Consider the following 26,616-nt stretch of genomic DNA (forward strand, 5'->3'; position numbering starts at 1 on the left):
TCTATGAGGAACTGACTGGACGGGTTTTTCTTGCCAGGAAATGCTTAACGGTTAAAAGTAAATATATGTACACTTCAGAAGTGTCCTTGTGTTAGCTGAGGGAGCCGTAGCTCTGGACCTCGTACTTTAGAGGTCCTTTGTGATCCTCCTTCAGCCACATGCTCCCCTTGAGGCACGGGATGTGCAGGACCCAGCTGGCATGCCCACCAGAGCCTTTGCCCCTCTTCTACACTACACTCTGAATTATCAGGACCCTGGTGCCAAGGAGCAGCTGCTTGAGAAAAGTAAGGACAGAGCTTAGATGTGGGGGCTGGACTGTCCTCCTGCAGGAGCATGAAGACCCTCTCAGAATGGGTGAGAGCTGGAAGCATGGAGAGAAGAGGAGCAGGACACGGGTGCCAGCCTGGGTGTACCTTCATGCACTGCCAAGTCATCTGGTTAGAACTACAAGGAATTTGAAAATTCTGAATACCTTCCAGGTAGTCACAACAAAACAGTTGTCAAGGTAGACCAGAAAATATTTCACTAAACTGTTTGTTTGGTTTACAACCTTTGATTATTTCTATTAATACATACGGCGTCAGGCCTCCATTTGTATACCTTCCCAGGTCTCTAGGACAGTGTACCTCGCCCAGGGAATGGAAAGATGCTCAAGGCCAAGAACAGAGTTCTAGAGCTTCCATTAATCAATGTGGCAGTGGGCAAGCCACAGTCTCTCAGTGCCTCAGTTTCCTGTTATGTCAAATCAAAATCTTACCTGTGTATTTCACAAAGTGGCCATGTAATGAGAAAATGAAATATTATATCTGAATAATGCCATGTAATCTGTGTAGCAATACATACCACTACTGCTTTTGGTATTGCCCTTATACCTAACACTACTACATAGCTCTTTTTTCTGTATTGTATATCAGATAAGACATACTTACATCTCATGAGCTAGTTTGATATTATGGTACAATCTTAAGAATATTACCAATGTAAACCTATCTTGACACCAGCTTTGACAGCATAAGCCAAGGGCAGATAATGCTTTTGATGACCATTTAATCTAGTGTTTCCTACTACTTTCAGTGCAAAGACTCAGTATTGTTGTAAAAGTAAGCGAACAAAAAGTCGTGGGCTAATTAGTATACTATTCATTGAGAAGAAAACCATCATAACTAAAACCTATATGGTCTTAGTCGTACTTTTAAATGAATTCTGTTTTATTAACCACAAGAGCATCCACATACATACATATTATGTGTGAGGTTGTGATTCTGTTTAGGGACAATACCTTCTGTGCATACAGATTCTCAGGCTGTGCACCCGTAAGTCCAAGGCCTCCGAGTGGTTGAAGATACAGGGAACAAGGCAAACCCAGCTGAATGTGGGAGGAACACAGGAAGCACTGGGTGGAGATTATGATCACTTTCAAATCTAGCGGGGATCAGCAAAAGTTTCATGAAAATCATGACATTGTGATTCATCTCCAAGGAAGATTTTTGGAAAACAGAGATAACCCAACTAATATTTGCCTAGAGCCTTCTATATAGGAAGCTCTTGTAAAATGTTACTGTAATAATCCTTACAACAACCTTACTAGGTTTGGGAAATGTTTTTATAAAAAAACGAACCTGAGACTTAGAGGTTCAGAAACATGTTCAAAGTCAGAAAGCTAGGAAAGATTGGGCTTAGAATCTCAGCCTTTCTGACTTTTCTCTTTCCAATTTACTGTTTGTTTTTGGTTTTTTTTGCTCAATTTTCAGTTGTTATCTTACTACTTTTCTGACTTTTGGGAGAGGCATACTGATGTACCATCTACAGTATTTGTTATCCAGTATGTTTTAAATAGACTTTCTTTAAAAAATATTCTTAAATGAATGCATTTTATGAACAAACTTTATATCACAAGCTACAAACAGAATATAACTCTAAAATTAAGTGTAGTGCAAATCAACAAACATAAAATGTCATTAAATTCTGGAACCATCCTACTAGGATCAAAGGCTCTGAGCCTGGGGTCTGCTTGCTCTTTGTTAAAATCGGACATTTTTCAAGTGTTACAGGGAGATATTAAAAACATAATAGCACCAAACTGAGTCTTGCTTCTTGAGGCAAATCCTCCAAAAAAAAGAAAGAGAGAAAAAAGCAATACTAACTCTGTAATTCAATTGCTTTAAAATACATGTCTGGGCACTGCCTAAATTATCTCACCACACTTTTGGCACATGCCCTATTCTTTGTAATAGAAGAAAATCTAGAGATAAACACTGAGAAATGACCCTCTCAGAGAACTGGAAGGATACCAAGTGCCTCCGTTTAGCAGCATCCATCACTATGCTAATTATCCTCAGGGAACTTTCAACTTCCTAGCAGAACTTCCTTCTGTATCCATCAGGAAAGTCGAGTTAGTTCCCTCTTCCCCCATGGAGAGGAAGGAGCCCTCAAATAATAACAGGGACACTTTTATTAGGATCGAGTCCTCCCAAAGGGCCTGTGGGCTGAGAAAGTATGTTCTGGGTCTGAGTTCAATTACAGGAAAGTCTTATTTTTCAAATTAGGCCCTCGGCTATGAAGCAAAGTGGATTCCCTTTTGCTGATTTTATTCAACAATTTTGGAGGGAGACTTCATTTTAAATTTTTGTGCTCCTAACGGGTCTGTCGTGTTTATGCCCGACAGTCTGTTTTGAGCGTCTATGTTTGTGTGTGTGTTTTATGAAAGCCCAGCGAATGGAGCACTGCTGTGCTGCTGGGCAGGAAGTGGTATGAGCACTGGTAACGGTCACTCTCAAGCATTAAGATCTTAGCCAGTGATCAGCAGGCACAAATATCCGGAGACAGCAGGACCCCATGTTTCCTCCCACAGCCTCACCAACAAGTAAAGAGTACAATGGAAATAAGTCAATCATAACTCATGCAAACACTTATCAGTAAGTACAATCCAATCCATCAAAATATCCAGTCAGCTCTACCTTTAAAATGCAGATTAAATTCAACCCCTTCTTACCTTCTGGCCTGATCCACTTTATCATTCACTTGGATGATGGCACAGCTTCCCCCCTGCTTACAACCTTGCCCCCTACCACCTATTCTTGACACAGCAGTCAGAGCAGCTCTTAAAACAAGTCAAATCATTTCACTCCACTGCATATACCTGTGATTGGCAACCATCTCACTCAGAATAAAACCAAAGTGCTCACAGTGGCCTACAGACCCTCTATGATTCGGGCCCCATTACCTCTCTCTCCTCATATTCCCATGCTCATTCTGTTTCAGGCACTCTGGCCTCCTTGTCCTTTCTGGAACATAGCAGGCATACCCACTCCCAAGGTTTTGTAGTGGCTGGTCTCTCTGAATGGGATGGGAACCTCCCATGCCCATACATCTGCGAGATTAACTTCCTCATCCCCTTCAAGTCTTTCCTCAAATGCCATCTACTCGATGAGACCTAGATTGACCACTTTCTTTAATAAGTCACTTACATATGAATGAATCTCCTTCCAGGAGTGTGTTCATAAGTCCAATAAAGTTAGCCTAGGTACCCAATTAACACAGTCAGCTACATAGTACTGTAGTGTAATAGGCTTATAATACTTTCCACACAAATAATACATAAAAAAAACAAAAAATAAGGAAAACATTTTTTATCCTACAGTACTGTACTTTGAAAAGTACAGTAGTACAGTGCAACAGCTGGCATACAAGGGCTGGCATCAAGGAAACATGAAAGAGGTTACAGCCTGGAGGAGGGAGAGGAAGTAGGAGATGATAGAGCTAAAGGACTTCAGCAGCAGGAGGCAGGGCAAGCTGCAGTTTCACTCATGCCTGACGCAGATGGCATGGTTCTGGTACTTGCTGGATTCAATTCTACGTACCCTCTTGGGGGGAAAAAAAATGATTCAGTGATGTCTTGGTAGTAGCACGTTTGCATGTTTGAAAATTCTCAACCTGAGGGTTCCTATGTGGGGAGCTTACTGTACAGCAACTTGGCTGCCCACCTCCATCTGTCTTAATGTGCTCATATCACTTGATGGCTTCCTAACACATCATGCAATTTACTAATCTATTTGCTCTATAGTTGATTGTCTGTCTCCCTCCTCTAGACTTCCCTGGTGGCTCAGATGGTAAAGTGTCTGCCTACAATGTGGGAGACCTGGGTTCAGTCCCTGGGTCGGGAAGATCCCCTGGAGAAGGAAATGGCAACGCACTCCAGTACTCTTGCCTGGAAAATCCCATGGAGGGAGGACTCTGGTAGGCTCCTCTGGAATGTAAGCTGTATGAGGGCAGGCTCTACATTTTGCTCACTCATATCTCAAGCACCGAAAATAATGGCTAACAAACAGCAGACACTCAATAAATACTTATTAAATTAAATGAACGAAGCCAGTACCAAAACCACCTCAACCCCTACAACTTATAATCTCAACAAAATCCAATTCTCAATCCTTTTTAGGCATCTAATAAGCACTCCGAATGAATGGTTCACTCTGAAGTGGAGATAGTATTCTGTGGTCTGGATCAGCAAGTCATCTGAGCAGATCACAACAATGTAGGGAAGGAGGGTATGGAACTAAATGGAGTTTGGGACATGGGGTTAAGCTTCTGAATTTGTCAGATGTTTACACAGCAGTTCTTTTTGTTAACTGAAGTATAGTTGATATACAATAATATATGTTACAGATGGACAATATAATGATTCACAATTTTTAAAGGTTATACTGCATTTGTAATTATTATAAAATATTCACTATATTCCACAAAGGAGTTCTTGATAGCAATATTCTTACTAATAAAGTTTCAACAATGCATTGATTTTTATGAAGCATTGTAGAAACTGAAGGTGTGGGCAAGTGTATGCACATATTCAAAAGCAGCACCAAGTCTGACAGACAAATAAACAAACTTCAGGTAAGGATAGATCAAAGCCCCTCACCCTAGAAGCACTAGGTAACATTGGACCCTTTCTGCAAGAATTCATTATTTCAAAGAGTTTGCCTTTTGATTTTTTCACTATGTTCTTTTTGTATTGTAAAATGGTAAATTTGTAAAAAAAACAAAACAAACAAAAAAACCCTTACTCTACAAAGAGTAAATTACAAAGGGATTGCTCATCTTTATGCTCAACTTTATACATGGAGAGGATGCTTCCATAGCTGGGGAAAGATACTAGTCACAATTTTCTAACTGAGATTTGATTTATTGTTTTCCATTCAAGGAACCAAAATGATGTTTTAACAAAGGTAAAATGAGCCATTGTTCATTTTGATAATGGGGGAGTGATTCACTAAATTAGGTTAATTTATTATAAAAGTAGTGAATAATTTAGCAATACTAAAAATATTTTCAAGGCAGAACACTCTTAATGAACAAACACTATGCTATGCTATGCTAAGTCACTTCAGTCATGTCTTACTCTGTGTGACCCCATAGACGGTAGCCCAATAGGCTCCCCTGTCCCTGGGATTCTCCAGGCAAGAACACTGGAGTGGGTTGCCATTTCCTTCTCCAATGCATGAAAGTGAAAAGTGAAAGTAAAGTTGCTCAGTCGCTTCCGACCCTCAGCGACCCCATGGACTGCAGGAACAAACACTAAGCAAATTATAAATATTAGTGTCGCTTATATTGGACACGGCTAGAGTACCTCCCCAGCTTCTCTTGGCCTCACATTTCTCCGGGTCTCCGAGATATGCCTCAACTGCTTCAACTGCCCACCCCTCCACAGTGACTCATGGAGCAGAGCAGCCACGGGTTTAAGCCCTCAACAATATGGTTCGATCAGGGAAGCAGAAGCCCTCTGAGAATGTTGAAGAATTAGACTTCCACACTTGTGGGAGGAGGTGGGTAATTAAGAGACTGAAAAGTGGTTGTTGAAAGATCAGAGACCAGCCCTGACATAAGCAAAGGGAAATCTGAGCTTGTAGGGAAATCTGGAAGCTAGGCACGTTCAGCTGCTGTGGCAGGACCACATGGACCACCAGTACAGATGTCTATGGAAAAGTGGTGGGGTCTTTGTGATTCCCACCTCTGAGTCTCTGCGAAGAGTCCATTAGCCTGACTGTGGTCACAGTTGTTTGGCCAAGGAGAACACAGGACAGAAAAGAGTGAGAACAAGAACTTTCTTACATCCAGACGTTTGTCTTTTGCCACATCTAACCAATTACAACCTTCAGAGTTGAATGGCTGCTGCTTCACTTCTGTTTAAATGAAACTCAAACCTCAGGCAACTTCAGCTTTCTCCACCCAGACAAACACAAACCTACAAGGGGATTCTGGAAAACAGTTTCCAGAATAACCAATTTACCTATGGAACACTCCTGCAGAAATACCATACCATGGCTGCAGGGGATGGGGTTTGTTTCTTTTTACCAAATGGATCAGATGACTCAACTTGGAAGCTGGGAGGATTAACCACCAGCCGGATAACTTTGACCAGTGGGGGAAAGGAATTGGGAGGGAGCTTGCAGGTAAATTTCTTTTTTGGTCCTTGCTTTAACAGACAGCTTCCACATGTTTTCTATAGAGCCTGCTTTGGCCACCTGACAGGAAGAACTGACCCCCTGGGAAAGACCCTGATGCTGGGAAAGATTGAAGGCAGGAAGAGAAGGGGACAACAGAAGATGAGATGGTTGGGTGGCATTATCGACTCGATGGACATGAGTTTGAGGAAGCTCCGGGAGCTGGTGACAGACAGGGAGTCCTGGTATGCTGCAGTCCATGGAGTTGCAAAGAGGCGGACATGACTGAGCAACTGAACTGAACTGAAGTGTTCATAGACACATCACGTGGCCAAGGAACTGGCTGCATCTCCTCAGGGTCATGAAGCACAGACCAGGTTGGCAATACACCTCCATGCATTTGCTCCCTTCTTCCTTGCTGCACATGTTTTTTTCCTCACTCTTGATGCCCTGGGATTGCATCTTTCACTGAAGCTCTAGCTTTTCAGTATGCCTAAGAAATCCCAGCTAAAATTATACACGTAGAAAAATTGCAATGAAAATAAAGTGTGAGAGTGATATGAAAAGAATTGATGGTGGGGGCTATGATTCCAGTTTATTTCCATATCCTGAAATTATGGCATTAATAGTAGTATTTAAGAATATCTTTATCTTCTTTCATTGAAAATGAACAAGTATTTCTGAGACAAACTGAAGGACTGAATCAGGAGGCAGAGATCCTTTTTGCCAACATATGACTTGTGACCTAATCTCTCAACAAGAGCACACTTAATGAAAACATTGCTTTCTGGCAACTTCTGAGCAGTAACCCTGTCATAGCTCAGAAAGCAGTGAAAAGCCTATTATTCATATTCACATATATATGCCAGTCTAAGTTTTCAAAATATTGGGATACACAGACTGGAAAACCTGCCTTTATATTATTCCATGTCAGCTCTCTTCATTTCACCCACATCCCCAAATGGATGGGTATAGTGCCCTCACAGCTTATTTGATCATTAATCAATAAGACGCGTAGGAGACTTGCCCCCTATTTTTAAATAATAAAACAAGAAATTCCCTGACAGTTCAGTGGTTAGGACTCTGCATTTTCACTGCCGAGGGTCCAGGAACTAAGATCCCACAAGCTGCGCACCTGCCAATAACTAACTAAATAAATAATACAACACAGATACTATGGAATAAATTGAAAGCATACAAGTGTGCTTAAGGCAAAACATGAGATTTAGGGTGTGATAGTCCCTTTACCCTCCCTAATAGTTCTCTGCTACTAGAGGTTCCCTTAAAATATTTGAGCATTTCTTTAGGTTAACTACTCTGTGTGTGCCCTCTCATCTCCTTCACACTTGTATTTTCTTATATGTGGGATTTACCTTTTTTTTCTCAAGAGAGAGAGAGCCATTTCAGTAGAGTTTCTATCAATAAAATCCAGATGAAAGGGGTGAAAATGTGGTGATGGTCAAGTGAAGGTCAGCACCCCAGTTGTCCCCTTGAGGAGAATTTCTTCATAGGGAAGGAGTTAAGGTGAAACCGACACGTCACAGGGTCCAGCATCTATTATTTTTTGATAGGAGGATATAAGAATGATGTTAGGGTGGAAGTTGCTAAACCAAAAAGTGAGATTGGAGAGTCAAGAGAAATTGTGCGAGAATGAGTATATATGATTATGTTTCATAGCAAAACAAGGTTGTTGTTGTTTTTTTATCAGTACAGAGAACGGTGAATTGCCATCAGAATTGCCTCTGAGAGTAGCAATATCTTAAATTTTTAAAGGCATCGCTACCCTCCTTCATCCAGTCTGGAACCCCAGAGAGCCCACAAAGCACTCCAGCGCTGCATCTGTAGTAGCTCCTGTGACAATCCGTGTTCTCGGGATTTTTTTCCCCTGAAGATGGTGATGACAGAAATGTCTTGAGATACTTACGATATTTCCTCAGTCATCCATCTACAGAAGAAATCACCCCGTCCTTCCTAGCATATTTGCCTTTAGGTTAAGCAGCCCTGGCACAGGCTGGGAACGGTTTAAGAGCAGAAGAATGTAAAAGGGTGGGAAGGGTCCTAGTGAGGTGTTTTTTCCGGGCCTGAGAACTTTTTGCTCGCGAGTGTCAGGGACGGCTGGGAGCAGGCAAACGCAGTCCTGTCTGTTTACTGATCACCTGAATGAAGGCCCGAGACGGGGGCTGGGCATCGTCCCCGGGGAGGTGACCGGGCTGCTGTTCTCTTCCGAATCCGCTCTCCCACGGTGTTCGAGCGGCTGCTCTCCCGGCCCCGAGCGCTGGGACCATCTGGGCTAACCCGTGCGAGCCAGGGCTGGTCCACCTCCGCTGGCTGGAGCTAGGGCGAACCGGGTCGTTTCTACGGCGCTCAGGCCCGGGTTTGCCGGGTAAGGGGCTCCACGGCTGTGGTCTCTGGACAGCAGGGGTGTTCCCACCGGGGCCGGCTGGGGGTGAGCCCAGGCAGTGAGACCCCCGCGCGTCCCGAGGCTCGGCGCGCCCAGCCCGCGGCTCTCCCGGAGGCTCAGAGAAGGTGTCCAGCAGGTCCGGCGAGCCAGCGGTTCCACTCCGGCTCCGCCAGCCAGCGGGAGCCGGGGGCGGGGAGCCGGGAGCGCCGCCCCGCCAGCGCGCCCCGCCCGTGGGAGAGGAGGGGCTGCGGCGCCGCGGACCACTGGAGGCGCAGCGCCGCCGCCGCCGCCGCCGCTGTGGGTGCCGGAGACCGCGGCTCCACGCAGGCGGCGCCCGCGCCTCGGCTCCCCGGCCGGCCCGCGCGCCCGTCCGCCGGGGCCGTCTCCCGCCTCCCGTCGCTGCCACCACACCATCGGCTGCACCGTTGCTCGTCTTCCCGGTAGGTGTCCTAGCTGCGGAGGGGACACCCGGAACCACACTACGGTGCCCGCACCGCGGCCCGGGGGCATTGTGCGCGGCCGGAGGGCCGAGGACCCTCAGGGACGCGCGGCCGGGCAGTCCCGCTTTGGGCCCCCGAGGCGTCGTAGCCTTCCAGGGGTTCCCCTGGCTGGACAGCGGGAGGTGGCGGTGACAATCCCGCCCCGCGGCCGTGGTGGGAGGGGGCGTCTGGGTCATGGTCCCCGCTCCCCGCCCTCCCCTCCCCCTCGTGGTAGGGAATTCCGGGCGCCCGGCTCTCCCGCCCGCATCCCCCCCGCGCTCCCCGCGCCCCGGCTGCTGGGTTGGAAGCTGGGGCAGGGACAGGGACTGATGTAATTGTCGGCGGAGAACTGAACCCGCGCGCCCGCGCCCGCTCCAGCTAACGCCTACGCCGCACCTTTCTGGGAAGCTGGGGAGCCGAGAGGAGCGGCTGGGAAGTTGTGCATTGGGTTTTATTGTGCGCGTGCACTGCGGACTGCCCTCTCGGGGCACCCCTGCCCACCCGCTGCTGGCTCCCCTGCAGCCTTCTCTGCAGCCTTCGTTCACACCCCCGGCCGGGCCCGAGCCTGCCTTCCCTGGTTCAGACCGGGACAGGGTTGGCATTGCAGTCAAGACGTGCTTCCCCTGCATCCAGCCGGGAGCTGCCCGCAAAACGTGTGGCCGGAGATACTGGGGAGGAAGGGATGGGAGACCTGGGGAGGAAGCCGGGGAGAAGTAATGACACCAGCACATTTTTTAAAAAAAACCTCTGCTGAATACAGATATATCTGCATGACATCTTTCGAGCTGTTTTTGAAAGTTATGGCCAGATACTGATTTTGTAGCAGTTCTGTTATATACCTGAAGGTAGCTTAAACATAGAGACTTAAAGCTGGGGAAAGCATTACATAATGGACGTGAAGCAATTGACACGAAACTAAGTGAACCCACAGGGGTGCCAGATTATTTCTTTCTCCCAGATGTAAAGTCCTAGAGGATTTTTCTCTATACGAATTTCCATTTTTAAATCGCTGGACTAGTTTTAGTAAATTGTGATTTCCCCCCTCCCCATACCAATTTTTTTTCTTGACTGTCTTTTCTTAAATTTAAAAATTGTATGCTAACGGATAGTTGTATTTCACAGAGATGATTAGCAAATATGGTCTCTCTCCAAAAGTAAAAAATTTAATAGGCCATCTTAATATCATTAACTTTATTTTCCTCTTGGTAGTATTTTTCCCCCCTCCCTCCTTCCTTTTTTGGTTTTTTGGAAGCATTTCTACAGTTTTAGGTACTGCGACCTCACAATGTTGATATTCCTATCCAGTGCTACAGCATTGCAGATACAAAGACTAATAATAAATGAAACAGAAGACCTCGCAGTAACTCAGAATGAGCAGAGTTCCCAAGGTCGAAGGGAAGCTGCAGTGTAACTGGGCTATAATCACCTATAGAGAATATGTATGCATAGCCCTCCTTGGGTTATAAGGAAGGCCCTGATAGGTGGACTATTATTCCTATCATTCTTTTACGCGGAATGTCATGTGTTTCCCCCTAAAAATAATGTTTTTTTTTTCTCCAAGTAGAAACACAGCATTTTGAAATTAAAATCTTTGCTTTTAGAAAGCCTAAAAAATCCAGGGTTTGCCCATATTTTCAGTTTTGATGTTGATAGCTCAATTCTACAATCAGTGGATGAATTCCTTTTGGGATATCTTAGTTTCAGATTATGATGATTTATCAGTTGTCCCTTGGCTATAGTAAAATGTGATTCTATTAGACTTTTACAGAATTGCTTAAAATAAGTTTTCTTGTCCTTAGATTGCTTTAACCTTGTGTTAGTTAACTTTATTCCAAAAAGAAAGGTAAAGTCCTTCCAAGATGAAATATTTGTTGTTGAATATCTGTAGCATTGTTGAAGAATTGTATAGAATTATACGTAATTCTATAATTGTAGAATTAGGTTAATGCATAAGTAGATAGAAGTTTGTGGTCCTCTATGGAAGGATAAAGCACGAATTCTCAAAAGAGGATTTTTGTTGTTGTTGTTTAACTGCAGAGCTTAAGTAATAATTATAATACCTTTTTTTAGTTTGTTTTTGATTTTGAGAAAAGGTCTCATATACTATCTGTTGATGTGTGAAACTTTTTTTCCCCACTCAACATTATGTCACTATGATTCGTCTATGTTGTAAGTTCATTGACTTACACTGCTGTACAATGTTCCATCATGTATCTGTAACAAAATGTTTCCCTGCTCTCCCACCAATAACCCTTTTTTTTTTTCATTTTTAAGAAGATTGCAGAATGCTGCTTTGCTCATTCATATTTCCTGGGGTACACGGGCAGGTGTTCCCTTGGGTGAATACCAAGGTATAGAATTGTTGATTGTGTAGGATATGTGAATATTCAACTTATAGAAATTGCCAAATTATTTTCCAAAATTGTACTAACTTACAGAAGCCAGGGAAACAAGCAAACACAAATAATCAAATACAAACAATCATACGTGTATGTGTGTGTGTTAAATTGCTTTCCCTTGGCATAGTGATTTGGAGAACATCTTGCTGGTAGTTCCAAAAGCAGTTGAATGACAATGTGGCAACATCTTTAAGACAGAAAGAGAGAAGAAAGAAAGACCTCCCAAGAAAAAAACCTTGTTGTTTACCACTAAAGTCAGAAGTTATCAAAAAAGAAGCTCCTAAGAGAATAAAGGACTATAAACCTTTATTATTCAGGGATGATTATCCACATCCCCTGCTTCAGCTATACATTCCTTACATCCCCTGAATAGATATATTCAATGATTTGAAATTCAGAGTGAACTTAGTAGCTTTGATAAAGAATATGAACTAAAGTTAATTTTAGGGATAACTGACATATGTTTTCTGATACTGACATGTCAGTTACTGAACTTGGTGGTCTGCCCTTCTAGTGTTGTTCTGAGTCTCCATGAACTCTGGAAGTAGTTCTGTATCCATTCCTGGGCTTCCCAGCTGGTACTAGTGGTAAAGAACCTGTCTGCCAGTGTAGGGAACCCAAGAGATGCGGGTTCAGTTCCTGGGTAGGGAAGATCTCCAGGAGGAGGGCATGGCAACCTACTCCAGTATTCTTGCCTGGAGAATCCCTTGGACAGAGGAGCCTGGCAGACTGTGGTTCATAGGTTCACAAAGAGCTGGATATGACTGAAGCTACTTAGCACACACGCACACTATGTCCATCCATTTGATTACCAAACCCTTGGCTGGTCACTCCTGTGGGTCTCATGTGGCAGTGATATTGCATGTTCTTCTTTGTTCAACCTTCGTTTACTGAACACCTAGTATGTGCCAGATGCCTTGTTAGATGCTGGGTCAAAAACATGCCTGCCCTTAAGAATCTACTCAAAACAGCATCTACCAAAAACAAATCACTGTTGAATATGTATGCATGTGTGTGGGGTGGATCTGGCTTTGGTTTTAGAATTTGCATGAAGTGTCTATTTTTTCTTTTGTTCCCTAAACTTTTTCCAGATTTATGTAACAGAAGCTGTAAAAGGACTTATTCATGGTTAAGTCCTATTGTCATGAAGACACATGTTGTCAAGTAGGAGAAAGACAGAGATTAGGGAAGGGATAGTTGGATGGTTGAGTTCAGATTTGCTGGGAATGGAACATGACAGTGTTGAATTGATTTTTAAAGAGAAAAATAGAAAATAGACAAAGATGAATGGTTATTAAGAGGTCCAATTTGGGTATTACAGAATCTCAAGAGCATATTAAATCTTGATGGTTTCAAGACGAAGTTCCTGGTGGATTATGTGAAATGTTTTCTTATAAGTGGGTATTCACTTACATTGTGTTTGTATAAATGTAGTTTTTCTTAAAATATAGTATAAAACAAATGCTAAATATCTGTAAAAGGATAATGTTAATAGAGTGATGAATTACGAGAAGCAGAAATGTCTGAAGACTCTTTCTTGCAGTGGTTTTGCAGATTACTTGAAAATAAAAACTACTCCAGGTGAGAGAATTCCAATGGATAGGGCCAATGTCTCAGAAAATCTATATAGTAAGTTGACAAACAGAGCTACTCCAAGGAGGCCACTCCAAGGCCACTATAGTCTTGGATAGTTTGATATCCAAGACTATCTAAGGGATAACTAGGCTAGAGAGAACATTAAGTATGTTACTTAACCTGTAAAATAAGCTTAAGTAAATTAAAAAATAAGCTTAAGTACATAAAAATAATTTTAAATAGGTAAAAATAATTAAGTAAAATATTGGCAGATTATCATTTAATATAATATTTAATATCACCAGGATTATGAGACTGAGTACAAAGAATTCATGATTAATATACAAAAGTTATCTTCTCCTTTAGAGATGATGGATTGTATATTTTTCTATTCAATAAAACCTAGAGGTCAATTCATAAAATATATGAAGAAGGTACCCAGACACTGAAAATACTTATATTTCCTTGATGTGCTGATTCTTGAATGACGTTTATATTAGATAAGGTGTTAGAAGGCTTCCCTGTTGACTCAGATGGTAAAAATTTGCCTGCAATGCCGGAGACCTGGGTTCGATCCCTGGGTCAGGAAGATCCCCTGGAGAAGGAAATGGCAACCCACTCCAGTATTCTTGCCTGGGAAATCCCATGGACAGAGGAGCCTCACGGGCTACGGTCCATAGGGTTGCAAAGAGTCAGACAGTATTGAGCAACACACACACACACACACACACACACACACACGGTGTTAGAGGTGTTCAGTTCAGTCCAGTCGCTCAGTCGTGTCCGACTCTTTGCAACCGCATGGACTGCAACACGCCAAGCCTCCCTGCTGCTGCTGCTGCTGCTAAGTCGCTTCAGTTGTGTCAGACTCTGTGCGACCCCATAGACGGCAACCCACCAGGCTCTGCCGTCCCTGGGATTCTCCAGGCAAGAACACTGGAGTGGGCTGCCATTTCCTTCTCCAATGCATGAAAGTGAAAAGTAAAAGTGAAGTCGCTCAGTCGTGCCCGACTCTTAGCGACCCCATGGACTGCAGCCTACCAGACTCCTCCATCCATGGGATTTTCCAGGCAAGAGTATTGGAGTGGGGTGCCATTGCCTTCTCGGTCCTTCACCAACTCCCGGAGTTTACTCAAACTCATGTCCATTGAGTCGGTAATGCCATCCAACCATCTCATCCTCTGTCGTCCCCTTCTCCCACCCTCAATCTTTCCCAGCGTCAGGGTCTTCTCAAATGAGTCAGCTCTTCGCATCAGGTGGCCAAAGTATTAGAGTTTCAGCTTCAACATCAGTTCTTCCAATGAATATTCAGGACTGATTTCTTTAGGATGGACTGGTTGGATCTCCTTGCAGTCCAAGGGACTCTCAAGAGTCTTCACCAACACCACAGTTCAAAAGCATCAATTCTTCAGTGCTTAGCTTTCTTTATAGTCCAACTCTCACATCCATACATGACCACTGGAAAAACCATAGCCTTGACTAGATGGACCTTTTTTGGCAAAGTAATGTCTCTGCTTTTGAATATGCTGTCTAGGTTGGTCATAACTTTCCCTCTGAGGAGTAAGCGTCTTTTAATTTCATGGCTGCAGTCACCGTCTGCAGTGATTTTGGAGCCCTCCAAAATAAAGTCTGCCGCTGTTTCCCCATCTATTTGCCATGAAGAGAGAAGGGCTTAAAAAAAATCTTTTATTCCAATTCCAACCTCTCCCATTTTACAAGTGGAAAAACTGAGGCCCTGAGACTTGCCCAGTGAGGTGCCAGCTCCTTTAGAAGATAGTGTGCCAAATAATTTACTTCTTTTGGTGGTAACAGGAACCCTACATTATGGGTAGGTGAATAACAAGATGAATCAATAGCAACATCTTCAGTGGGTTTTAAGCTTGCTTTCTGTCATTTTCTTTGAGTGGTTGGTATAGGAAGTGAAATTGAACATTTATTCTGAAGATTTTCTTAGATTTTTAGAGAAAAGTCTTCATTTTTGAGGGTGTGATGAGGGATTAAATAAATATCATTATTTAAAATTTTTTGATGTTTGCTATTTTGATACCCATAGCTTTGCCTTTTAACTCAATGGATGGGAAAGGATAGGGGAAATTAAATTACCTTGTGCTTCTCTCTTTTTCTTTGTCATTCTTTTTTTTTTTTTAGTGTCTCAAAAATCAGTAAAACTTTATTCACTTCCATTCTTTCACCATTAACAGAAAACTGGAGAAAGCAAAATGTTATGTGTTTACAAAGATAAATGGCCTCTTTACTCAGAGAAGATCAAAACCTCAAACGACAACGGGGAAGATAAAACACCCTCCCCCACATCCTCTGAGCTGACCCATGTCGTCTTAGACAAAGCCTTCAGTCCACTGGCCAGGGACCTTGTATATGGCCAATTCAAGACGAGGGCCAAGAAATCAGACCAATCCGTTCCCGTGATAAAAAGTCGAACAGAAGCTACACCAAGGGTCAAGTGCCTGTTTTTTCAGGACACAGGAACCAGGCGGCTACTTATAAAAAAAACAAGATTCATTTCAGGCACAACTTTTTTATTATTTTTTCTTTTGTTTTGTTTTGAAATCAGTAAAAGAAACTGTCATTCTTTCCATAAGCTAATATGAGACAAAATTGAAGTGTAGAGGGAGTTGTCAGAAACAGGACATCAGCTCTTACTTTTTTACCTTGTATCTTATTGAGGCAATTCTTACTATAACTCTTGAGACAGACCTATTCACCTTTTGAAAAGTGTGGAAGTAGAAGGGAGAACAACAGCAGTATATTTTTAGAATCTTTTTTTTTCAAAAGTCAAATCTAAAATAAACGTGGCCTCAATTTCCAGCAATAGCTTTATTTCACAGCTCCTAAACCAGTGCTTAAGTTTTATCATAAATTTGAAGTTACCTTGGTATATTTTTATACATAATACAGTGTTGCTACCAGTAACATACTACTAAAGTTTAAAGAATAAAGTATCTAAAGGAACATTGCAATTAAAACATTTTTGTTACATGTCATCTCTGGAGATAAAGAGGAAAGTCTGATTTATTTGAAATTAAGGTAACATTTTTGCTTTTTGTTTGTCTCTAGCAGCTAGACAAGCTTTTGCATATTCACACCCCATCAGGCAACAATCTGAACAGTTTTTGTGGTATAATTTCCCTAAAATAGAAAAAGTAGTGCAGTTTGAATGGCATGTTGATTATGAAAGCCATTAATGAAATTCTTTTTGATCTCAATAAACTTCAAATTGAGCAAGAACTATAAAAAGAGTGTGATCTCCAAGGTAGGTCAAGCAAATGTAGGAAACTTTAGGAAGAAAGCGGGGAAAAGAAGAGTTCAAATTCTATAGAAACTCAGTAAAATGGAACAGGAAGGTCATGGAAGGAAGTAGATGGATATATTATATCCCAGCTTGTCTTCCAGTTTTATTTCAAAAAATGCCAACAGAAGAAATAAACATGTAAATCTAAAGAGATGGTCTGTAGATGATGGGCTTCCCTGATCGCTCAGTTGGTAGAGAATCTGCCTGCAATGCGGGAGACCTCGGTTCAATCCCTGGGTTGGGAAGATCCCCTGAAGAAGGGAAAGGCTACCCACTCCAGTATTCTGGTTGGGAAGATCTCCTGGAGAAGGGAAAGGTACCCACTCCAGTATTCTGGCCCGGAGAATTCCATGGACTAGATAGTCTATGGGGTCGCAAAGAGTCAGATACAACTGAGCGACTTTCACTTCACTTCACTTCATTGTAGAAGATGTCTATTTCTACACTTAAAACAAAGTTTTTAAACACCTTAAAGAAAAAAAAGAAGGCATAAGATGGAAATTGATAAATTAATTTCATTCAAGAAAAGGTAGTATGTATAAGGGAGAAGCCAATGGCACCCCACTCTAGTACTCTTGCCTGGAAAATCCCATGGACGGAGGAGCCTGGTAGGCTGCAGTCCATGGGATCGCTAAGAGTTGGACACGACTGAGCGACTTGACTTTCACTTTTCACTTCCATGCATCAGAGAAGGAAATGGCAACCCACTCCAGTGTCCTTGCCTGGAGAATCCCAGGGACAGAGGAGCCTGGTATGAGGCTGTCTATGGGGTTGCACAGAGTCAGACACGACTGAAGTGACTTAGCAGCAGCAGCAGCAGTATGTATGTGTAAGAGGAAAGAGAAAACATCATCACACCAGGAAGAAACTATTTTTAATGTGTCATAGACTAGGGTTTACTTCTTAATATCCAAAGAGCTCCTATGTATCAATGAGAAAAATGACTGCTAATCTACTAGAAAAGGGGCAAAGGAAATGAAGAAACAGTTCACAGAAAAGGAATTACTAGTGGCACTTAAAAATATATAATTATGCTCAACTCATAAAGAAATGCAATTTGAAACTATTTAACCTGTTAAATTGGCAAAGATCTTAATGTTTGTTAATTCCTTGGGGTGGCAGGGCTTCACAGAAACTGATGGGCGCATACATTGTTCAGTTCAGTTCAGTTCAGTCCCTCAGTCATGTCCAACTCTTTGCGACCCCATGAATCGCAGCACGCCAGGCCTCCCTGTCCATCACCAACTCCCGGAGTTCACTCAGACTCACGTCCATCGAGTCAGTGATGCCATCCAGCCATCTCATCCTTTGTTGTCCCCTTCTCCTCCTGCCCCCAATCCCTCCCAGATCAGGGTCTTTTCCAATGAGTCAACTCTTCACATGAGGTAGCCAAAGTTCTGGAGTTTCAGCTTTAGCATCATTCCTTCCAAAGAAATCCCAGGTTAGTAGGGGTACAAAATGGCACAGCATCTGTGGATAGCAATTTGGCAATATTGCCAAAATTAAGAAGCCACCTGTCTTCTCATCCCAGGAAATCTAAGAAATTTTGCTACAGATGTATTTGTACATTGCAAAATGAATTTCACCAAGACATCCACTGTGGCATTGTCTATAACAACAAAGATTTAGAGAGCAAGAGATCCATCAATACGAGATTGGTTAAATAGGGAGCAGAAACAAGACTAGGTAGCTGTTATAAAGCTGATGTGGAATGATCTATATTTGTGGAGTGGTTCTGTATTTGCTGACGTGGAATGATCTCTAAGATGTAAGAAGGGAACAAATCTAGGTGCAGAGCAGTTTGTGGTCATTGATGTTAAATATGTGCTTATGTTTGTGACTCTGGAGACTATCTCTTGAAGGTGACACAATGAACTAGTAACAGTGATTAGCTCCAAGGAAGAGAACTGGGTTTTTGGGGTGGGAATGAGAAGGACACTTATTTAGCATACTGTTTAAGTATACCTCCACTACTATTTCAACTCTTAAATATCTGAACATATTATGTATTCAAGCCGAGATAGTTTTTAAATTTCTTGAGGATCCCTTGTGTTGATCTAGAATGTTGAGTAATTGTAACCAATAGCGTTCCTTTGCAACGTTGGGTCCTGTTCTATGTTGATAGAGGAACATGATATAGTTGTCATAAAGACTCACCCTCACTGCCACCCTGACAGGCTAAAGTTCAAAGAGGAGGGAAACTGGCAGCGGTTGCCCTTGGGGACAGAGTTGGCACGACCTTGGTTCTGTGCAGTCGCCCTGCCCTTGCCACTGTGCCCTAGCTAACAGGTCTTCCTGGAAAGGAGACTCAAGGGAGTTGGTTAGGATCAGGGTGCAGATGAGAGTTCAGGGGGAACAGACATCAAAGAAGGTGGTGGCAGAAGCCTGAGGCTGGTAGAACACAGAAAGAGAGATGGTAGTCATGGCAGCCTAACTTCATAAGATGCAGCTGACATGATAAAGTGGAGAGAAAGTCATTTTATAGGCCACAGGCTTGAGGTCCTCTGCTACCCTTGAGGTTTGGTATGGTGTCCAGGAATGTGCATTTTTTAAAAGTGCCCATTCTGGGAATCACTGTCTCTTCCATCTTCCTTGTTTTATAGCTAAGATGATTCCCTTCATCCCTTGAATAAACCATTTCATGGAATATTTTTCTAATGACTTCTGAAACCATTTATGATATTCTACTCTTAAACTCATGCATTCATAGGGTGATGGTTTCATCTTGTCTTTACCCCCCTAATGCCCACAAAGGGTATCTAATACTAAGTTATAGAATAGTAAGAAGGAGAAAGCTAAGGAAACAGTTGAATGGTTAGTGGGTCATAACTTTGGGAAGAGTAATTATGTGCTGATATGGCTTTTAAAAGCAGTAATGTGAATAACTATGAGTTATACTAAAGAAAAGGAAAAACTTGGTAACTACCAGAGGTATTGTACTGCAAAATAATTTTCCTTAAAAGAAATAAAAATAGTTTTAATTATCATCATTAATACATATTTATGCGAAGTTAATAGACATAGCCTTCATTTGGAATTGGTCATTTTAAATCAGGAATGACACTCACCAAATATACAGTGGGGAAATGTTACATCAGTCTCTTTCTTTTAACCTTTAGAAGTTAGAATTAAATAAGTGAAAGTGAAGTCACTCAGTCATGTCTGATTCTTAATGACCCCATGGACTGCAGCCCACCAGGCACCTCCGTCCATGGGATTTTCCAGGCAAGAGTACTGGAGTGGGGGGCCATCACCTTCTCCGAGAATTAAATATGTATCCTGATAAATGAATCAACTAAATACATGCATTACTTTTCTCTTTGGAAGTTCTGATAGTTTAGTATCTATGGTCTTTTTCAAGTTTGTTTAGAAACTAGGAGGAATAGGCAGCAGCCTCGTAGTAGTGTACCATGAGAAGAGTTGGCTGTCAGAGCAGGGTGATTTGAAGAGCAGAGAATGATAGAGGTAAGTGGAGAGAGGTCAGAGAAACTCTTTATCACAGAAGAGGAGGCACTGGCCAGCTCTTTGGGGCATGTGTGTCAGTATCTAGAAGATTCCTTACGTAACTTTCCTTGGCTTTTGAAATTTCAGGATGCATTTGATCCTTAACCTGTGTATCTAATGTGTCTGGTTCCCAGTGGGAGTTTAGGAGCAAGTTTAGTTTGACATGAATGAACGTTTACATTTCTATAAGAGACTCAGTAGCATATGTTAAATAAAATACACGTAAACATGGTATTGTGCTTCTTCTTGCCAGACGTTCAACTTTTTCTTCCCCCCTTTACTGTATCGCTCTTTGAAAATGGCCTGCTATCTTCTGGTGATTTTTATCACAGTACCCACTTTGGAGAAGCAGTATCGTTTGACAGGAAGAGCCCTGGAGGAGGTATTAATATCATGGATACCCAAGTTCTGTTCCCAGCTTCTCTGCTTGTTAAGCATCTGACCCTGGGCCAGTAACACCTGGGAGCTTCATCTGATAAATGACAGCAAAACAGTGGTTATTGGAGTGACCATATTTCCAATTAGTACATGAAAACACTTGGAGAACTATTAAGTCTTATGAAGACAGAAAGTACAGGTATTAATCATGCCTTAATTTCCCATTTGCCTAAAATCCAAACAGCCAGAAGACCAAAATAACTACAGTTTTTCCCTAGACTTGTCCAGTGATAACTGATTTAATGCCAACCTTCCCTGTGTCCCTGTAAAATTCAGAGGTGACTTGGAAATCAAATACCAGCTGCAGTTATATTCAGCAGGTTTTTTTTTTTAACTGATTCTTTGAAAATTAGTTGATTATATGTGGAAAGTCAAAGTAGAAAAATCCCAATTTCTGACCAGTCCGAGGTAAAGCAGTCATCAGTCACAAGGTAAGCCCACCTCTGGCTCCTTGCCAGGGTGCAGCTCTGCCCCTTCCCAACAGAGGCCTTTTGTTCCCTCACAGCCTCCGTCGTGCAGCCATTTTGCCTGGGATGCTCTCTTCCCTTTTTGAACCCCGCATGGCAGTCAGAGTTCCTTGCAGCCCAGCGGCTTATCCTTCTCTCCCAGGTTCACTGTGCGACTGCATTTTGTTGCCTTCTTGTAAGATTTGCTTTCCCAAGTTAGAAGGGCACCCCTTTTTTAGGGCCAGAGCTCTTTCTCATTCCTTTCTGTCTTCAGAGCCCTTAGGTGTCCACTCTGTGGTTGCTTCGAACTTCCCTGCTTCGCAACTCTGTGTTTTTCTAACATTATCAAGGAAAGAAGTGTTTCCAAAAAGTGACACCCTGTTAATTATGAACTCTTCTCCTAATTTTAAGCCTCATTTCTTTTTTAAGAATAGAAATCTCTCTAGAATGTTTTCTATACTTCACATTAAAAAAATTGCACATGGAGACCCCCCCTCCAACAACCAACAACAGAGTCCAATAAAATGACAGTAGTAACTCTGGACTGAGTGTACGTTTAAAAATTTTTTTGTTTTTGTTTTGGCTCTGCTGGGTCTTCGATACTGCGAAGGCTTTTCTGTAGCTGTGGGGTGCAGGCTTCACGTTGCAGTGGCTTCTCTTGTTGAATAACAGGGGCTCTAGGAAAGAGGGCTCAAGTAGTTGTGTGCATGGGCTTAGTTGGCTCAGGGACGTGTGGAATCTTCCTGGACCAGAGATTGAACCTGCATGTCCTGCACTGGCAGGCAGATTCTTAACCACTGGCCCACCAGGGAAGTCCTCCCTACAAGTGTACGTTCTTGTTCTCCTCTTTAATACAGACGACTTTGGCTGTGGGGCTGCATGAATTGCTCCTTTACCAAATAACCCTAGAAATCTTCTTCTTCTTTGACTTTTAACTGACTGCCTCCACTCCTCCCCAGATCTTTGTTTTCTCCTTCCATTAAGAGTCAGCTTTCTGATACCTGTGTGTGCTGCCCTTCCAGGAGGTGAGTCTATCTTCTGACATATGGGAAATACTGAAGTAATTTTTTTTTTTTCAGCCACATCTTTGAAGTAGTAAGTAGGGAATGTTTTTTACCCCTTATTTTTCCGAAGTTGTTTTTCTTTAGCTCAGGGGTTCATTTTACAGATAGAGCAAAATAGTTAAGATGGCATGAAGTCTAGTTAGTGCTGGTTAGATCTGGTTATTAGACTTTGTTTACAGTTGCTGTGAATATTGGCAATGAGTTATCATTCTCACCTTCTCTAATCTTAACAGGGTGGTTAATTTATTTGACAAAATATTTGTGCTTAGAAATCAGAAAAGGTCCCTGCTCTCCTAGAACTGACATGATAATACACACAGTCAGTAAAAGTACATTGCTGTTTTAAATGGCATTAAGAACTATAAGGACAGGAATCACAATAAACTGTGGAAAATTCTGAAAGAGATGGGAATACCAGACCACCTGATCTGCCTCTTGAGAAATTTGTATGCAGGTCAGGAAAAAACAGTTAGAACTGGACATGGAGCAACAGACTGGTTCCAAATAGGAAAAGGAGTACATCAAGGCTGTATGTTGTCACCCTGCTTATTTAACTTACATGCAGAGTATATCATGAGAAATGCTGGACTGGAAGAAGCACAAGCTGGAATCAAGATTGCCGGGAGAAATATTAATAACCTCAGATATGGAGATGACACCACCCTTATGGCAGAAAGTGAAGAGGAACTAAAAAGCCTCTTGATGAAAGTGAAAGAGGAGAGTGAAAAAGTTGGCTTAAAGCTCAACATTCAGAAAACGAAGATCATGGCATCCAGTCTCATCACTTCATGGGAAATAGATGGGGAAACAGTGTCAGACTTTATTTTTTGGGGCTCCAAAATCATGGCAGATGGTGACTGCAGCCGTGAAATTAAAAGACGCTTACTCCTTGGAAGGAAAGTTATGACCAACCTAGATAGCATATTCAAAAGCAGAGACATTACTTGGCCAACAAAGGTCCGTCTAGTCAAGGCTATGGTTTTTCCAGTGGTCATGTATGGATGTGAGAGTTGGACTGTGAAGAAGGCTGAGCACCAAAGAATTGATGCTTTTGAACTGTGGTGTTGGAGAAGACTTTTGAGAGTCCCTTGGAATGCAGGAGATCCAACCAGTCCATTGTGAAGGAGATCAGCCCTGGGGTTTCTTTGGAAGGAATGATGCTAAAGCTGAAACTCCAGTACTTTGGCCACCTCATGTGAAGAGTTGACTCATTGGAAAAGACTCTAATGCTGGGAGGGATTAGGGGCAGGAGGAGAAGGGGATGACAGAGGATGAGATGGCTGGATGGCATCACTGACTCGATGGACATGAGTCTGGGTGAACTCCGGGAGTTGGTGATGGACGGGTCCTGGCGTGCTGCGATTCATGGGGTCGCAAAGAGTCGGACATGACTGAGCGACTGAACTGAGCTGAATGGGGCAAGAGCATTTGGTGGTGATGGTGGTGGTGGTGGGTGTATTAGTTTCCTAGGGCTGCCATAACAAAATACCATTAATTGGCTGCTTTAAACAATAGAGGTACTTTTTCTCAGTGCTGGAGGCTAGAAGTCCAGAATCAAGATGGCTCCTTCCTTGCCTCTTCCACCTTCTGGCAGCCCCAGGCACTCCTTGGTTTGTGTTAGTAAGCATTCCTTGCTTACTAACCAGTATAACCAGTCTCTGCCTCCTTCATTACATGGCTTTCTTTGTGTCTCTGTCTGTCTCTCCTTTATATAAGGACACCAGTCATAATTGATTAGGAGTCACCCCTACACTGGTAAGACCTCATCTCAATTAACTACCTTTCTACAACCCTTTTAACAATTAAGGTCATGTTCTTAGGTGTTGGGGGGTTAGGACTTCAGTGTAATTCTTTTGGGGAGACGATTCAGCCCTAAAGAGTGGCATCCTTGGGTGGACTGACCAAGCAAAGCCTTGCTAGGTGGTAACATTTGAGCTAAGCCTGAATGATGGGAAGGGTCAGACTGTGGGAAAGGCTAGGGCAGATCCTTTCCTAGTAGAGGGAATGGCGAGTGCAAGGACCTGGAGAGTGAGCCTGTTGGAGTGGAAGGTATGTACATTAGGTTTTATACTCCTAAAGGAGCAAAAAAACGTCTGGTTTGGGGCGGTTACTTTTAAGACAAAGGAATTTTGCTTTGGAGCACTTTTGGATATTTTTACTTTTGGTCAGGCAAAGACTGAAACAGTTTTTCTTAAAAAAATATTAACTGCTGAGAAATCAGGCCTTCCAGCAGTTGCTAATCACATATTAAGAATTTTGTTGATTAGAAGTTCACTTTGCATTTTAATAGTATAATTCTCCATTACAATATTTGAGTTTATTAACCTAAAAGCTTTAAGTATTGCAACATCTGAGAATTAAGCAGACTTTGTGATAGTGGAGATTATTTTCTAGTGGTAGGAAATTAATTAAGGCTAAATATTCTCTAAAAACCTGACATCATAAATTAAATTGTCATTTTCAGCAAGATTGTAACATTATTGTGGTTGTCCTATGTGACACCTATGCTAAGTAGCATTAGTGTGATTTTTGGTACATATTTATGAAAATTCTTAGTTTTTGTTGAACTTAAAAATAGATACAGAATCTAGAAAAATCTATATGGAAATGTAAATTTCCCAAGACACTCAAGAAAATTCCACATGGGTTGATAATACTGTTAAGCATTCAAAAGTAGGATAAAGTAACTTAAAATATTGTAATATTTAATGCAGAGTTGACATTATGAAGTATGCATCAGTACATTGTATATGTGTACTTTTAGCCAAAACTGGGGCTTCCCTGGTGGCTCAGATAGTAAAGAATCCGCCTGCAAAGCAGGAGACCTGGGTTCAATCCCTAGGTCAGGAAGATCCCTTGGAGAAGGGAATGGCAACCCCCTCCAGTATTCTTGCCTGGAAAATCCCTTGAACAGAGGAGCCTGGTGGGATGCAATCCATGGGGTTGCAAAGAGTCAGACATGACTGAGCGACTAAAGACTCTTCACTTGGTGTAGTTAATACAGTTGTATTTGTTTATATTACAGGAAAAATATATTACTTATGGATAACAAGTTTCTATAAAAAGTTCTAAATGAGTTTTAAAATGCTTATGTAAAATTAGATTTTTATGGTGAATGACTATTTAGATAAAGTTCAGGATTACAAGTCTAGACTGGAGTGAAGACCACCTGGGTTTAAATCCCGACTTTGTTTTGTGCAGCTGTGTAACTTTGAATAAATCATGCAATTTTGAATAAGTCATTTAACCCTTCTCTGCCCTAGTTAACTCACTTGTAGAAGGAGAAATTTAAAAATAATACCTAACTCAAAGCATTATTGAGAGGGTACAATTAATGCATATACATTTCCTAGAAAGGGCACATATAAGTGCTGTGTAAGTGGTAGCTGTTATTATTTTTAGCATGTTAATTGAAAATTAGATATATTAATATTCATTAATTAGAAAACTCATTGTATAAAATGTAAATACAATCAGTGTCTCTTATGCCTTCTTATACATCAAAAGTTAATTTGAGAGAGAGAAGAAAATTGTCAACAGAATTTTCAAGGCTCTGTTAAAATGTTAATAATGTTAAAAGTATTTTATATGCTTACTCATTTAGTTACTTATAGCAATGACTATGTTCAAGAGACTTTGTTAGGTCTTAAGGGAGAAGGAAAGATGATTAAGCTGTTGATCCTACTTTCAAGAACCTGCCTATCCAATGGGGGAGATAAGACATAATTTAGTGTAACATGAAATGTAATGAGTTAAGTGTCATGCTGAGAATGTGATTTCGTACTATGAGTATCTCTGGAGGCTGGGAAGCATCTGAGGAGGTATTATGGATAAGAGGAGCATGGACAAAAATGTAGGAATGATGACATCATTAAGGGATGGGAAGAACAGGAGAAATCTGAGGTAGAGAAGGAATAGTTTGATAAGTAGGCAGAAGACCAAGACTCATGTCCCTAAGTCAAGAGAGGAAAGAATTTCTAGGAAGAGAAATGGGCTGTCACAAATACTATAGAAAATGTATTTAAGGAGAATGAAAATTGAAGAAAAATCATGAAAAACATTCCCTCCTCATCTTCCTTGGGGCCAGAGAGACTTTGTTGGGGATTCATTGGCTTTTCTTGACAAAATAGCATGAAATAGCAGAATTTCTAGGACATGACATATAACTGAAAAAACATCACATCAGTTAAGGTATAGTTTGTTTGATGTGATTCAAACATTGTGAAATTTCTGGGAGGTTCTAATTTCTAACTCCTTAAAGAACACTTTTAAGACTACCTACCATTCATTTAGCATTTTTTGGGGGGGGGTCTGCCGTACATTGTCTGAAATATTCAAGATAGTCATCCTCTCGTTTAAAGCCTTTCAGCTGCTTTTGCAGCAGGTATTATTACTCCCATTTTACAGATATGCAAGCCATGGTCTAAAGAGGAGGTGACCAGCTCACAGTCCTTTCGTCTGTGATAAACGACCAACCTGAAATCAAACCCAGCCTGCCTGGCCCCAAAGTCTGAACACTTCACCAGTTTTAGCTAATAATTGTTTAGTAATCTCAAGGCA

At 41.9% G+C, this 26,616-nt stretch overlaps 1 protein-coding gene across 14 annotated transcripts in view; it reads left to right on the forward strand.

Moving 5' to 3' along the window:
• Window positions 1-9,107: 9,107 nt before the first annotated feature.
• The window catches only part of OSBPL6 (oxysterol binding protein like 6), a 217,533-nt gene continuing 200,024 nt past the window's right edge, over window positions 9,108-26,616 (forward strand). For 12 of the 14 annotated variants that reach the window (XM_070358938.1, XM_070358952.1, XM_070358932.1 and 9 more), the window contains exon 1: window positions 9,108-9,281. The gene's annotated coding sequence lies outside the window, so the exon portion shown is untranslated. The remainder of the gene's footprint in view (window positions 9,282-26,616) is intronic. The other 2 variants (XM_070358990.1, XM_070358993.1) reach the window with 1 other exon arrangement.

The sequence above is a fragment of the Bos mutus genome, chromosome 2 (assembly GCF_027580195.1).
Source record: "Bos mutus isolate GX-2022 chromosome 2, NWIPB_WYAK_1.1, whole genome shotgun sequence".
In the NCBI taxonomy this organism is placed as follows: Eukaryota; Metazoa; Chordata; class Mammalia; order Artiodactyla; family Bovidae; genus Bos; species Bos mutus.